This window comes from Onychomys torridus, chromosome 2, assembly GCF_903995425.1.
Source record: "Onychomys torridus chromosome 2, mOncTor1.1, whole genome shotgun sequence".
Classification (NCBI taxonomy): domain Eukaryota; kingdom Metazoa; phylum Chordata; class Mammalia; order Rodentia; family Cricetidae; genus Onychomys; species Onychomys torridus.
The window spans coordinates 56,029,748-56,045,128 of NC_050444.1; positions in this window are offsets into that span (position 1 = coordinate 56,029,748).

Consider the following 15,381-nt stretch of genomic DNA (forward strand, 5'->3'; position numbering starts at 1 on the left):
AAAGATAACAGGAATGAACAATCACTGGTCATTAATATCCTTAAATATCAATGGGCTTAATTCACCTATAAAAAGACACAGGCTAACAGAATGAATACAAAATCAGGACCCATCTTTCTGCTGCATACAAGAAACACACCTCAAATTCAAAGATAGATACTACCTAAGACTAATAGGCTGGGAAAAGTCATTCCAATCAAATGGTCTTAATAAGCAAGCGGGTGTAGCCATCCTAATATCCAGAAAAATAGACTTCAAACTAAAATCAATCAAAAGAGATCAAGAAGGGCATTACATACTCATCACAGGAAAGATCCACCAAGATGAAGTTTCAATTCTGAACATGTATGTCCCAAACACAAGAGCACCCACATATCTAAAAGAAACATTACTAAAGCTTAAATTGCATATAAAAAACCTCACATATTAATAGTGGGAGACTTCAACACTCCACTCTCATCACTGGACAGATCTGCCAAATTGAAACTTAACACAGAAATAAAGGACTTAACTGACATTATGATTCAAACAGATTTAATATCTACAGAGCATTCTGTCCTAACAAAAAAGAATATACCTTCTTCTCAGCACCTCATGGAACCTTCTCTATAATCAACCACATAGTTGGCCACAAAGCAAATCTCAACAGATACAAAAAAAAAAAAAAAAAAAAAATTGGAAAAACCTCCTGTGTTCTACCAGACCACCATGGTTTAAAGTTAGATTTCAACAACCAAAAAAACTACAGAAAGCCTACAATCTCATGGAAACTGAATAATGCTCAACTGAATCACCAATGGGTCAAGGAAGAACTAAAGAAAGAAGTTAAAGACTTCCTAGAGATCAATGAAAATGAATATACCACATACCCAAACTTATGGGACACTATGAAAGTAGTGCTAAGAGGGAAATTCATAGCACTAAATGCCCACATAAAGAAGTTGGAGAAATCTCACACTAGTGACTTAACAGAACACCTGAAAGCTCTAGAACAAGAAGAAGCAAAGTCACCCAGAAGGAATAGATGTCAGGAAATAATCAAATTGAGAGCTGAAATCAATAAAATAGAAACAAAGAGAACAATACAAAGAATTAAAAAAGAGTTGGTTCTTTGAGAAAATCAACAAGATAGACAAACCTTTATCCAAACTAACCAAAAGGCAGAGAGAGAGAGAGAGAGAGAGAGAGAAAGAGAGAGAGAGAGAGAGAGAGAGAATCCAAATTAGCAAAATCAGAAATGAAAAGGGAGACATAACAACAGACAATGATGAAATCTAGAGAAGCATCAGGTCATGCTTCAAAAACCTCTACTCCACAAAACTGGAAAATCTAAAAGAAATGGAAAATTTCCTGGATAATTACCACATACCTAAGTTAAATCAAGACCAGATAAACTATTTAAATAGACCAATAACCCCTAAGGAAATAGAATCAGTCATTAAAAGTCTCCCAACCAAAAAAAGCCCAGGACCAGATGGTTTCACTGCAGAATTGTACCAGATCTTCAAAGACGACTTAATACCAATACTCTTTAAATTGTTCCACACAATAGAAACAGAAGGAACATTACCAAACCACTTCTATGAGGCTACAATTACCCCGATTCCCAAGCCAAACAAAGATGCAACAAAGAAAGAGAACTATAGACCAATCTCCCTCATGAACATTGATGCAAAAATACTCAATAAATATTTAAAAATAAATTAAATTATAAAATAAAAATTACAAAAAAGGAGGAGTTGTGAGTGAATTAAGGTTGAATTACGTTTGCAGAAAAAAATATTCAATAAAATACTGGCAAACAGACTCTAAGAACACATCAAAACAATTATCCACTGTGATCAAGTAGGCTTCATTCCAGGGATGCAAGGGTGGTTCAACATACTGTCAATGAAATATACCATGTAAACAAGCTGAAAGAAAAAAAAACACATGATCATCTCACTGATGATGAGGCATTTGACAAAATCCAACACCCCTTCATGATAAAGGTCTTGGAAAGATCAGGAATTCAGGGAACATATCTAAACACAATAAAAGCAATTTACAGCAAGCCAACAGCCAACATCAAAGTAAATGGATAGAAACTCAAAGCGATTCCACTAAAATCAGGAACAAGGCAAGGTTGCCCACTCTCCCCATACTTATTCAATATAGTACTTGAATTTCTAACCAGAACAATAAGACAACATAAGGAGATCAAGGAGATACAAATTGGAAAGGAAGAAGTTAAGCTTTTGCTATTTGCAGATGACATGATAGTATACATAAGTGACCCCAAATATTTGGCCAAGGAACTCATAAAGCTTATAAACACCTTCAACAAGATAGCAGAATATAAGATAACTAAAAAAAAAAAAAATCAGTAGCCCTGCTATATATAATTGACAAACAGGCTGAGAAGGAAATCAGAGATACATCACCCTTTACAGTAGCCACAAATGATATAAAATAATTTGGGGTAACTCTAACTAAGCAAGTGAAGGACCTGTATGAGAAGAACTTTAAGTCCCTGAAAAAAGAAATTGAAGAAGATGTCAGAAAATGGAAAGATCTTCCATGCTCATGGACAGGTAGGATTAACATAGTAAAAATGGCAATCTTACCAAAAGCAATCTACAGATTCAATGCAATCCCCATCAAAATCCCAACACAATTCTTCACAGACTTGGAAGGAACAATACTCAACTTCATATGGAAAAACAAAAAAACCCAGGATAGCCAAAAGAATCCTGTACAATAAAACAACCTCTGGAGGCATCATGATCCCTTACTTCAAGCTCTACTATAGAGCTACAGTAATAAAAAACAGCTTGGTACTGGCATAAAAATTGACATGTGGACCAATGGAATTGAATTGAAGACCCTGACATTAATCTGCACACCTATGAACATATAATTTTTGACAAGAAGCCAAAACTGTACCATGAAAAAAAGAAAGCATCTTCAACAAATGGTGCTGGCATAACTAGATGTCAACATTTAGGAGGCTGCAAATAGATCCATATCTGTCACTGTGCACAAAACTTAAGTCCAAGGGGATCAAAAACCTCAACATAAATCCAGTTACTCTGAACCTGATAGAAAAGAAAGTAGGAAATAGTCTTGAATGCATTGGCATAGAAGACCACTTCCTAAATATAACATCAGTAGCACAGACACTGAGAGAAACAATTAATAAATGGGATCTCTTGAAACTGAGAAGCTTTTGTAGAGCAAAGGATATGGTCAACAATACAAAGCAACAGCCTACAGAATGGGAAAAGATCTTCACCAACCCCACATCTGACAGAGGGCTGATATCCAGAATATATAATGAACTAAAAAAATTAGACATCAAAATGCCCAACAGTCAAATTAAGAAATGGGCTATAGAGCTAAACAAAGAATTCTCAACAGAGGAAGCTCAAATGGCTGAAAGACATTTAAGGAATTGCTTAACATCCCTAATCATCAGGGAAATGCAAGTCAAAATGACTCTGAGATACCACCTTACACCTGTCAGAATGGCTAAGATCAAAAACACAGAAGACAGCTTATGTTGGAGAGGATGTGGAGCAAGGGGAACTCTCCTCCACTGCTGGTGGGAATGCAAATTTTATAGCCACTCTGGAAATAAGTATGGCGGTTTCTCAGAAAATTGGGTATAAGTCTTCCTCAAGACCCAGCTATACCACTCTTGGGCATATACCCAAGGAATGCTCAATCTTACTACAAGGACACATGCTCAACTATTTTCCTATCAGCATTATTCGTAATAGCAAGAACCTGGAAACAACCTAGATACCCCTCAAATGAAGAATGGATAAAGAAAATGTGGAACATATACACAATGGAGTACTATTCAGCAGAGAAAAACAATGACATCATGACATTTGCAGGCAAATGGATGGATCTAGAAAAAAATCATCCTGAGTGAGGTAACCCAGACTCAGAAAGGCAAACATGCTATGTACTCACTCATAGGAGGATACTAGATGTAAAATAAAGGATGACTAGACTGCTACTCACAACTCCAGGGAGGCTACCTAGTAAAGAGGATGCTAAAAAAAAAAAAAAAAAAACCACAGGGATCGACCAACGACAGAGAAATGGATGAGATCTACATGAGCAAACTGGACATGAGTGTAATGAAGGGCAAGGGTCAGGGAAAAGACAGCTTACGGGAGTGGGAGATCCAAGCTGGATCAAGAACAGAGAGGGAGAATAAGGAAAGAGAGATACCATGATAAATGAAGACCCCATGGGAATAGGAAGAAGCAAAGTGCTTGAGAGGTCCCCAGAAATCCACAAAGATACCTCCACAATAGACTACTGGCAATGGTTGAGAGAAAGCCTGAACTGACCTACTCTGGTGATCAGATGGCTGAACACCCTAACTGTTGTGGTAGAACTCTCATCCAATGACTGATGGAAGTGGATGCAGAGATCCACAGCCAAACCCCAGGTGGAGCTCCAGGAGTCCAATCGCGGAGAGAGGAGGGATTGTATGAGCCAGAGATATTGAGATCATGATTGGCAAAAGCACAGGGACAAATAGCCAAATTAGTGGAAATGCATGAACTGTGAGCCAATAGTTGAGAAGCCCCCATGGAACATGGATCAGGCCCTCTGGATAAGTGAGAGAGTCAATTAGCTTGAACTATTTAGGAGGTCCCCAGGCAGTAGGACTGGGTCCTGTCCTTAGTGCATGAGCTGGCTTTTTGGAACCTAGGGCCTATGCTGGGACACTTTGCTCAGCCTAGATGAAGGGAGGAGGGGACTGGACCTGCCTCAACTGAATCTACCAGGCTGAGCTGAATCCCCAGGGGAGTCCTTGCTTTGGAGGAGGTGAGAATGGGGAATGGATTGGGGGTAGGGTGGGGGGACTGGAGGAGGGAGGACAGGGGAATCTGTGGCTGATATGTAAAATTAAATTAATTATAAAATAAAATTTAAAAAAAGAAAATATGTGATCAAATTGAGTAACTATCCCCTCCCAAATTCTCCCTTATCTATGTGCCTAATGTCATAGACTTGAGGAATGGTACAAGACTGAGTTCAGCCAGGAGGAAGACAAGATCAGCACCAAGGCTAGCCTGGGGTTTTACTTGATGTTCTTTCTGTGAGGTTTCATTTTTCTTATGAAAACCTTGGGTTAAGATTAAAAGTTCATTATCAGCGTGGACTTATCTGAGGTTTGATTTTGTGACTGTGAGTGACAGCTCTGCTTCTCCTGAGTGAAATTCTCCCACACCACTTATTGATCTATCAATTGCTCCAAATGTCAGGTACCACATATAAAATGTTACCATGATATATGATAATACCTTTCCATAATACTATTGCTTTATGTCCATACCCTTGGAGGGAAAGCTATGCAAGTTTTTAAGATAAAAATAATCCAGAAAATAGATACATAATAACCCTAGCCCTGTAAATTCTTTCCTTAAGTCACTTGTGTTTATGAGAATATTTTTACAACATTCCAGACTGTGAAAGAGAATTCCAAATCAATCTCTCTCTCTGTGTGTCTCTGTCTCTCTGTCTCTGTCTCTGTCTCTCTTTCTCTCTCTCACACACACACACACAAATAGGAACTACATACTCTGAAAAATTCTTGAATATGTCAGGCACTTTTTGAAACAGAATTAATAGTTGTAGAACCAGGATATTTAATAAAGAACATGAAATCTAAGGCAATACATGTGTTCTCTAAACTCATTCAAAGGTAGAGAATAGTTTTACATTAGGAAAATCCAGTGCAGTACATAGTCCCATTACTATAAGTCAAATCCAAGCCACTGCTACCTTTACTTGCTAAATATAAACATGCATGTCTTTGTCTAGTACTTTGTACACTGGGACAGAGGAGCAGCAGGTCTTTGTATAATTATTTGAAGGTTGTTTTCTTCAAATATATTCTTCACTATCCATCATCACTGAAAATTAAAACATGGTATCTAAGACATTCTTCTTACAAATATGGTTAATGGAGCACAGGCTATCATTAACATTAACATGTTAGCTTAACTTCCTTGTCTGTAGGATACAGCCTTCACCTTTGGGTCTTCAAAGGCCCAACCCTACTGAACTACTTCTTTCAACAAGGTACCACCTCCTAAAGGGGCCACTGCTGACTAAAACAGTACAATCATATGGAGAAGAAGGATTCAGAATGTGAGCCTGGTAGGGTAACATTTAAGATTTAATCCAAAGCAGGTTTAGTTCCATTATTGTTCATTACCACTTCTTAAGAGGTTATTTTTGTGTATGTCCTTGTTGGCAGAGGCTAGGAGAGCCTCAAAGATGGGAAGTCTCTTTAGTTATCTACTGGTCCTCTTTATTACCTAGCGTAGGACAGAATCCTAAGCAAATGATGCCTAGTAGGTGGGATTGAACAAAAGAACCAACAATTAAATATAACAATGAAACTTGTTGGCTCAAAAGCTGTAAAGGTTTTTGAGAAGAACTCAGCATTATTATTTATTTTATCACTTTACTTAAGACAAAAATAAAATCTCTCCATGAACTGCTAGATATAACAGAAGGGAATGTTTTTGAATGAGTATAGAAGAGTCTGAAAGCTCCCCTTGGACTATGTGTTCTCCATCATATCATTCTTCAATCACCTCACCATCCCACACATTACCTCCATTGATCATTTCCAGAAGGAAAACCAGAACTTTGTTCAGCATTTAGTTTGCACTTTTTTCCCTGGGAGTATTACTTTGTTTAGAATAATTTGTTCTTACTAAAAACCACAGAGATAAAGTGAATTAGGCTCTGAATCTATGATGGTTTTATAATTGTCACATTGTTAAGGAGTGCAAAATTCTTGAACATTTTGGTGACTATGCCACAATCCAAATCATCTGCCATAAGTTTATTGCTATGGTTTGAATGATATGTACTCCATATTCTCAGGCATCTAAATCTTTGGTCCCTGATTTGGGTAGGCTTAGAAGGTGTGGCCCTGCTAGAAGAACTGTTGCTTTTAAAAGCCATGTACCATGTCTATGTACCCTCTACTTGATGCTTGTGGTTGGAGACATAAACTTGCAGATGCCATGTCTGCTGCCTGCTGTTTCTGCTGTTATGGACCCAACCCTCTGGAACCATAAGCCCAAAATAAACTTTTTCTTCTATAAGCTGTCTAGTTCACAGTATTTTATCACAGCAGTAGATAAGTAATTAATACAGAAGTTAATAGCAGGAAGTAGGATAGTGTTGTGAAGAGTCCAACAATGTGGTTTGTTGTTCGTCTTGTTTAGAGAAATTTGGAAGACATCTGGACTTTGGACTAGAAAAACAGTAAACACTGTTAGCAGAGCTTAATGGGCTATCCTAAGAGCTTGGAACACAGTGTTGAAAGCAACATGGACCAGAGGGGCCCAGCTCAAGAGGTTTCGGAGAGGAAAATATTAGCGACTTGGATGAGGACTACTCTTGTAGTGTTTGAGTAAATAGCCACTTCCTTCCATGTACCAAGAGTCTGTCTGAGGATAATTTTAAAGTAACAGAATGCATTTTTTGTAAAGGAGATTTCAAAACACCCAATCCTGAGTCTTGCACGGTTAATAGTAATCACTGTGCTGCAGGTCTACAATGGAAAAGCAAAAAGCAAAACAAATGGAGCAGAAAGAAGTACAAAGTGTGCAGTTTGGAGAGGAAAGGGACACTGGAAAGCTTAGCCACTCCCAGGGACTGTGCTGGAAGAGATTGCTAAAGAGATTAAGGCCACCAAGGAGGGGCCAAAGCTGCTCTGGAATGAAGGAAATGGTGCCCTCAGGCAAAGACCACAGGCAACTAAGCTTCCAGCTAGTGAAGACAAAGTGTCCCAGGAGTCTTCTGCTCCTAGACATGACAACAAACTAAAGCTTCTGCAAGTGTCATTCAAGAGGCCTGACATCTATCCCAAGTTGGCAGCGGCATGTGACAGTATCAACCACAAAGTGCTAATTTAGAATAATGATGAATGCATGAAAAAAAAAGGGCCATGAAATCTTCCTCCATATCTATGGTAAGCCACTGAGGCCAGGAAATGTAGAATAGGCAGTTCTTGGCATGAAGGCCCAAGATGGCAAGAAACCATGAAAGGTCATAGCAAGAAGCTGGGAAATGGAAGCTTGAATTGTATTGGAGACTCTAAGATGTTTGAGGTGCTGTAATCATGAGGTCTGCTGAGGAGAGCTGCACACGGAACCAACCTAAGTGATACGCCTTGCAGGCAGCCAAGCTGGAAGGCAGAACCATCTAAGCCCCTTGACATCAGACACCTTGCCAAGTTGCTTTGGTCTGGTGTTTCCTCATTGTGCTTCCATCTTCTTATCTGGAATGGAAATGTATATTCTGTGCCATTGCATGTTGGAAAAATATAATTTGCTTTTTTAGTTTTACAAGAGATTACATTTAAGAAATTGTCATGGGTCTCAGAAGAGGCATTGGACTTAGGACTTTTAAAAAGCATCAAGACTGTGAAAGAGTTTGGGAACTCTTTACATTTTTATTTTATTATTTATATTTTCAATACTAAAATGACATTTATTGAATTATTTAAACAGTTACAGGTTTGCTAACTATATACTTGGAACTGTAAAATCATAAGCACCAACAAAATTTATAAATAAGACAAATGTCTTTGGGAGTGGTAACTTCTCAAGACTTTTTTTTTTTTTTTGGTTTTTTGAGACAGGGTTTCTCTGTGTAGCTTTGGAGCCTGTCCTGGATCTCACTCTATAGACTAGGCTGGCCTCGAACTCACCGAGATCCACCTGGCTCTGCCTCCCGAGTGCTGGGATTAAAGGCGTGTGCCACTGCCTAGGGGCTTTAGCACCACTCTATACCCAGAGCCAGTGTCTTAGTTTAATTTGACAGTTGAGCTATGAAACTCTGCATTTCTATATAGCTCACAGTTTTTTCTTTTATTGAAAATGAAATTTTTCTCATATAATATACTCTGATTAAGGTTTCCCTCCCACTACTCCCAATTATCCCTCACCTCCCCACCCTCCCAGATCCACCCCCTTTCTATCTCTCAGGCTTCTAAGAATAACAAACAGGCTTCTAAGGAATAATAATAATAAGATAAAACCAAACACATAGGACTAGGACAAAGTAAACAGAAAGAAAAAAGCCCAAGAAAAGGCACAAGAGTCAGATATAGATGCAGAGACCTGCTCATTTACCCACTCAAGAATCCCACAAAAACATAAAACTTGAAATCTTTAATATATATACAAAGGACCCATAGGGGACACACACACACACACACACACACACACACACACACACACACACACACACCAAATTAAAAAATGAAAGATAAAACATAAACAAAACAAACAGACAAAAACCCTGACACACCATTATGAGACAAGGGACCCCCAAAGATGCCACTGAATTTGTTTTCGGTTGGCCATCTATTACTGGGCATATGGCCTCCCCTTAAGAATAGTTTATTCCCAGTGAGACTCCCTCCAAGTAAACTAAATTTTCATTTGCGAGTGGTTATCAATTGGACATAGCTTCTGGGTTAGGAATGGGTACATGCTTCTGCTTCTCCTTTCAGCTCTAGGACCCCATCTGGTACAGACCCATACAGGCTGCCTCAGTCTTTGTGAGCTCATATATGTCTAAGTCCTGTTGATTAGAGGGCCTTGTTTCCTTGGTGTTCTCTACCCCCTCTAGCTCCTACACTCTTTCTACCTCCTCTTCCACAAGGTTCCCTGAGCCCTAAGGTGAGGCATTTGATGGAGACATCCTTTTTAGGGTTGAGTGTTCCAAGGTCTCTCACTCTCTGCATATTGTCTGGCTCTGGTTTCTGCATGTGTTCTGTCTGCTGCTGGAGAAGCTTCTTTGATGCTGCGCCCACCATTATAGATCTCAACCCTCTGAAATTGTAACCCCCCGTAGACACTTTCTTCTATAAGATGCCTTGGTACTGGTGTTTCATCACAGCAGTAGAAAAGTTACTAACACACTTGAGCTTTGTTTCCTATTGACCTGGTTATTTGATCTGCTTTGTCATATTTTCTAAATGAACTTACTGAGGTAGAATGTCAGTACATGTCTCAACACATGCCTTGTTGGGGCAAAACAAGAAACATGTTTATTTTTTATTTTTGTATTTGAGACAGGGTTTCTTGATGCAACAGCCTTGGCTGTCCTAGAACTCACTCTGTACAACAGGCTGGCCTTGAACTCACAGAGATCTGCTTGCCTCTTCCTCCCAAATGCTGGGATTAGAAGTATGTGCCACCATTCCCAGCTAAGAAACACACTGATATAAATTTTAATTGGAATGATTTTCTAGATGTATCAGAGAACTTAACATATTTAAACCACTAAGAAAGTGTGCTGGCATTGGCTAGAATAACTGAAAGTCCAGAGGAAGGCCAGTTTTATTATTAGCATAGATAAGAGCATCCACTTTCTTAGCCATTGGTGCCTGTGGTGATTTGAAGGAGAATTGTCCCCATCCGCTCATATATTTGAATACTTGGTCCCCAGGTAGTGGAACTGTTTGGGAAGGAGTAGGAGGTGTGGTCTTGTTGGGGAAGTGTGATACTGGGAGTTGGGCTTTAGTCTTTCAAAGATTCAAGCCATTTCCTAGTGTCTCTCACTCTGTCTCATGGATCTCAGCACATGAGTTCTCAGCTACTAATCCAGACTCATGCCTGTCTGCCTACTGATATACTTCCTGACATGATGGCACTGGACTCTAACTCTCTAGAACCAAGAACCCTAAATTTAATGCTTTCTTTTATAAGTTACCTTGGTGTTTTGTCACAGCAATTGAAAAGTAACTAAGACAGATTCTACTCTCTGAATATTTCTCATTATGATGGAATTGAGCAACTACAGTACTTCTGAACTACATATCCACAAAAAACAACAACAAAACCCTGGTTTTTTTAAAACAGTGTTCCCTCTTGAGATGGAGAAACTACCATCTAGAGGCTTTTTAAATGTCTTATTGCCACACCTGAACCAATCTCATCCCCTAGACTATGCCATCCCATGAAACTGAGTTTACTCTATCAATCACAGGACTGCCATGTCATTTAGAAGCATCAAACAGTGGCCAGAGAGGACACCATTATATTCAACCACACTCTCACTGTGCCAGGACTACATAGAACACTGTCAAAGAAAACTATGATATGTTTAGCTAAACTGAAGTTTCTTTATTTCAAAATAACAGAAACAACAGAAGAAATAGCAAAGAAGACGTAACAACCTTGAATCTTATAGTAAGATATTTGCTAAACATTATAAAGTTGGGATGGAGATAAAGGACATCAAAGGGTTAACATGTGCTTTCTTAAACAGGTAAAACAGAGTTCCAGCAAGTGTCACTGTCCCAAAAGCCTTACTTGAGGATGCTGCTCTAAGAAAAGCAAGGTGTGACTGTCTAACAAGGCTATTGGTAGGACACACAGAAAACTGGTCTGTGATTTGAGAGAGGTTCAAGAGCCAGACCAAGAATATACTTTGGGGTTTCTGAATGGAAGTTTTGAAGAATAAAACAGCATATAAACCCAAGGAAAACATTTAACAGTATAACAACAACAAAATTCTTCTGGAATAAGTGACAAAATGAAATCTACAAGCTGAAGAAAAACTTGGGGGTGAGGGCTTCACTTACCAACAGAACACTCCCCAGAGCTAGTAAAGTTCCAGGTTTGACATTCAGCACCTGCCAAAACCGAAGCCAAATAAACAAAATACAGACAGAAAAGCTTACCCCAGAAAAACATGGTGCAAAATAATAAATACCAAGCTATATCTCAGTAAAGCTAGACATCTTCAAGAGCAAACAAACAAAAAATGGATATTAGGCTCATTCACAGATAGAAGTATCCTAGTAAGCAGAAACAATCTGGCTGACCTTATGATTTCTTTCTGTAAGAACTGATTCCATATCAAAGTTTCTATTCATGAATTTTGGGGGCTTGCAAGGAAGCAAGCTTATTCGGTTTGAATGGAGTCAAGAAGCAGCAGTGATTTGATGATAGGGTGCCCTAATAAGTCTCATCTACAAAGTGTCATGAACTACACATGGTTGAATCTGTGACTGGTAAAGAATCACTAGTCATTCATATTGGGCAGAACATAAGGTGCTTCGATTATTTTTATGGTTTGGAAACATCCATGCTTTGCTTGACATTGATTCTTATGAAGTTACTTATGTTTAACACAAGAACAGCCTAGTTGTGAGTGTCCAGTGGGCTGGTAACTACCAAAGACTGCAATCTTTCCATTAATCATCCAAGAGAAAGTTCTGTCAGACAGACAAAAGCCCAAACAACCTATCTTAGAAATTATGACTCTTTTTGAACTTGCACTTTGAAAAAAAAAAGTGTGAAAGTTGCCAGAATGGTAAACTATGAAGATTTCATTATGTTTTTTGTTGTACAGTACTTAAAACATTATTTGTAATTCTATTCAAACACAATAGACTAGTTGTACTTATAGAAAATGAAAAAAATATCCTGAGAGTGGGGGCTGCTTTCCTAAGTTCACACACAAGCTGTGTGCCAGAGACACACTGCATTCTTCATCCCTCTAACCTTCAATCCTGCATCTATTGATAAGTGTTGATACAATCGCAGATACCTGCTATTTTCTACTCTAAACACAAAACAGGAATCAAAAAACCCACCTACAGCAATGGCAGCAGCAGCGATAATATAGAAAGTAAAGTTTTGTAAGAAAGCAGTTAAGGTGCTATGAAGCTCTCCTTGTCTCAAATTTATATTTTCTTCCTATTTTGTTGTTCTTTGAGCTGTTCCAAACTAATTGGTTTGAAATGAGCTTGTTTTTCCATTGTTGAGTAAACTTAACAACAAGTTTCTCCAAAATATAGCAAGGCACCCATCTGTGATGATATAAACCAATGATCAATAAACAATGTCACACAGAGACAGCACTTCCCCTCCTCAATCTCTTTATGATGTGTAGAGTGATGACCTGGGATCCCCAGGGAAAATAGCAGCTGCTTTGGACAACAGTTCTTCCTGATTTCCTTTTCTTGTATTACCCTTTAGCTAGAACATCACATGGAAGATGCCACACGGACAGTAACATTTCCCAAGAGTCAGCTCTGTCCTTTACAGATTTTACCTCGTTCTCTAAGAGGATCGTGACTACTCAAAGAATGCTTGAGTTCTTAAGTTTATAACCTTTTCTTACATTAATTACCCTGGGTTCTAAATCTTGCTTTGCCTTCTGGGATGTGGAAGCAACAGAATAAAAAGAAAAGCTTTAAAGTAGATTAAGAGATTGGAGAGAGAGAAACAACTTGGTTGTAGAGATTTTAGCCATCTAAGCACTTCCAGCTGAGCCATCTCCCCAGCCCTAGAAAAGTATTTTTGTTTTTGTTTTTGTTTTTGTTTTGGTGTGTGTGTGTGTGTGTGTGTGTGTGTGTGTGTGTGTGTGTGTGTGTGCGCGCGCGCGCGCGCGCGCGCGCGCGCTAGTATGTGTTCAAAGTCACTGGATCATGTCTGACAGATGTCTGATTGGTCCCTCTGTAGGTCATGGCCTTCTTCCTAGGTGCCAATTCAGGCTTGGCCTTGTTTCCATGATCCAGATGAAACCCTTGTCCCTAAGAGTGCCGTCCCTCTCACCCCCCCCCCACACACACACACCCTGCAGCAACTTCTGCAGGAACTTGTCTCATCTCATTGTGGAACAACTTATAATTGGGCTATGGGATATATTGACCCTATCTTATCACCAAAAACTATTTTCTTTTGAATCATAAGCCAATGTTCTTTGAAAGTAGAACTTGAATACAAGTTTTAGATCTATATTGACAAGTCTTCAGTGATCACTGAGACTGCTGGAGCAGAGAGGTGGATGAGGTCCACATCAGATAGATGTAATCGTCTCCATTATCAAGGGAAAGCAAAAATAGAAGATCTTGTCAATCTTCTTTTTTTAATGGTGATTCCCAATATCTTCCTCTTTTTGAGAGAAAAATCTCTGTGGGAGGTCCCTTGCAGCAGAACAAAGTCATTTGTGACATTATTATAGTTAAATAAATATTACTAATCAGCTTAACATGAAGACAATTGTCCTCAGTGAAAACACTGACGCATGTTTGAAACCTCCTTAATTACCCAGTGGGAGACTCTTGATGTTCTGACCAACACCACAGACCATCCAGTTGTTTTCCCAGGGAAATTAGCACCACTTGAAGCTGTGGCTCCTTGCTTAAAAACTGCTACCTACCAAACCTCTTTGTCATCTACTCTCCTCTGACTCCTCCATTTTTCATCATAGGCAGTTACATCTGTACCTTGTATTTCATTTTTACCTTTTTTATGGTCAGTTTAATAGTTGGGGTTTGTCAATTTCAACCAGTGTCTTTATCTATCAGTGATATAAATTATTCCTTAACTGTCTGTACCAAGTGTAGCTAGAGTTTTTCTCTCCAGGTCCCACCAAGTCCCCACAGTCCCATAGCCCACTTATAAAATAAACATACAGATGCTTATATTATTTAAACTGTTTGGCCTAATGGCTCCAGCTTCTTGCTATCTAGTTCTTATATCTTAAATTAACCCATTTTTAGTAATCTATAAGTTGCCACGTGGCTTGTGGCTTACCAGTATCTTACATCACGCTTGTCATGGCAGCAGTGGCTGGCAGCATCTCCCCGCCTCAGCCTTCCACTTCTCAGCATTCTCTTCTCTCCTTGTCCTGGCCTATACTTCCTGCCTGGCTACTGGCCAATCAGTGTTTTATTTATTAACCAATCAGAGCAACACATTTAATATACATCCCACAGTACTTCCCCTTTTCTTTTTTTTTTCCAAAAAGGAAGGTTTTAACTTCCACATAATAAAATTACAGATAACAAAACAATTATCAAGCAAGAATTACAGTTACAATATCTAGTCTATTTATAATATCTAGTCTATTTGTATTTGGCAAAATTAAAGAAGATATCCTATCTGTCTTATATTTGTGAGTCTAAGGTTTTATATCTAACTTATCTTTTATCATAACTAAAGACAATTATAACTATCTCTAGTCTTCAACTACATCAAAGACCTCAGAAGGATATAATATTACTTGAGAAATGGGAGAAGGATGCAAGCACTTTTTAGGAGTCTTGCAAGAGTAGACAGAGACATCTGGTACCCTGGACAGTCATCCAAAATTCTTTTGTAAAGTTGGGGCAACTGTCTTCAGCCCACAGGTCTAGAGTCTCTCAGTCACTTTTCTCTGTGTCTTGTAGAATAACTGGTAGTTTCCTTTGTGAAGCAAGAACCCGAAAGACCATTTCGCCAAGCAAAGTTCAGTGGTCACCTTCCTATGGGTCTTGCATGTCCAGTTGATCAATCAGTCCAGGCAAGAACAGTTTCTTGCCCAAATGCTATTTTTGCCAAG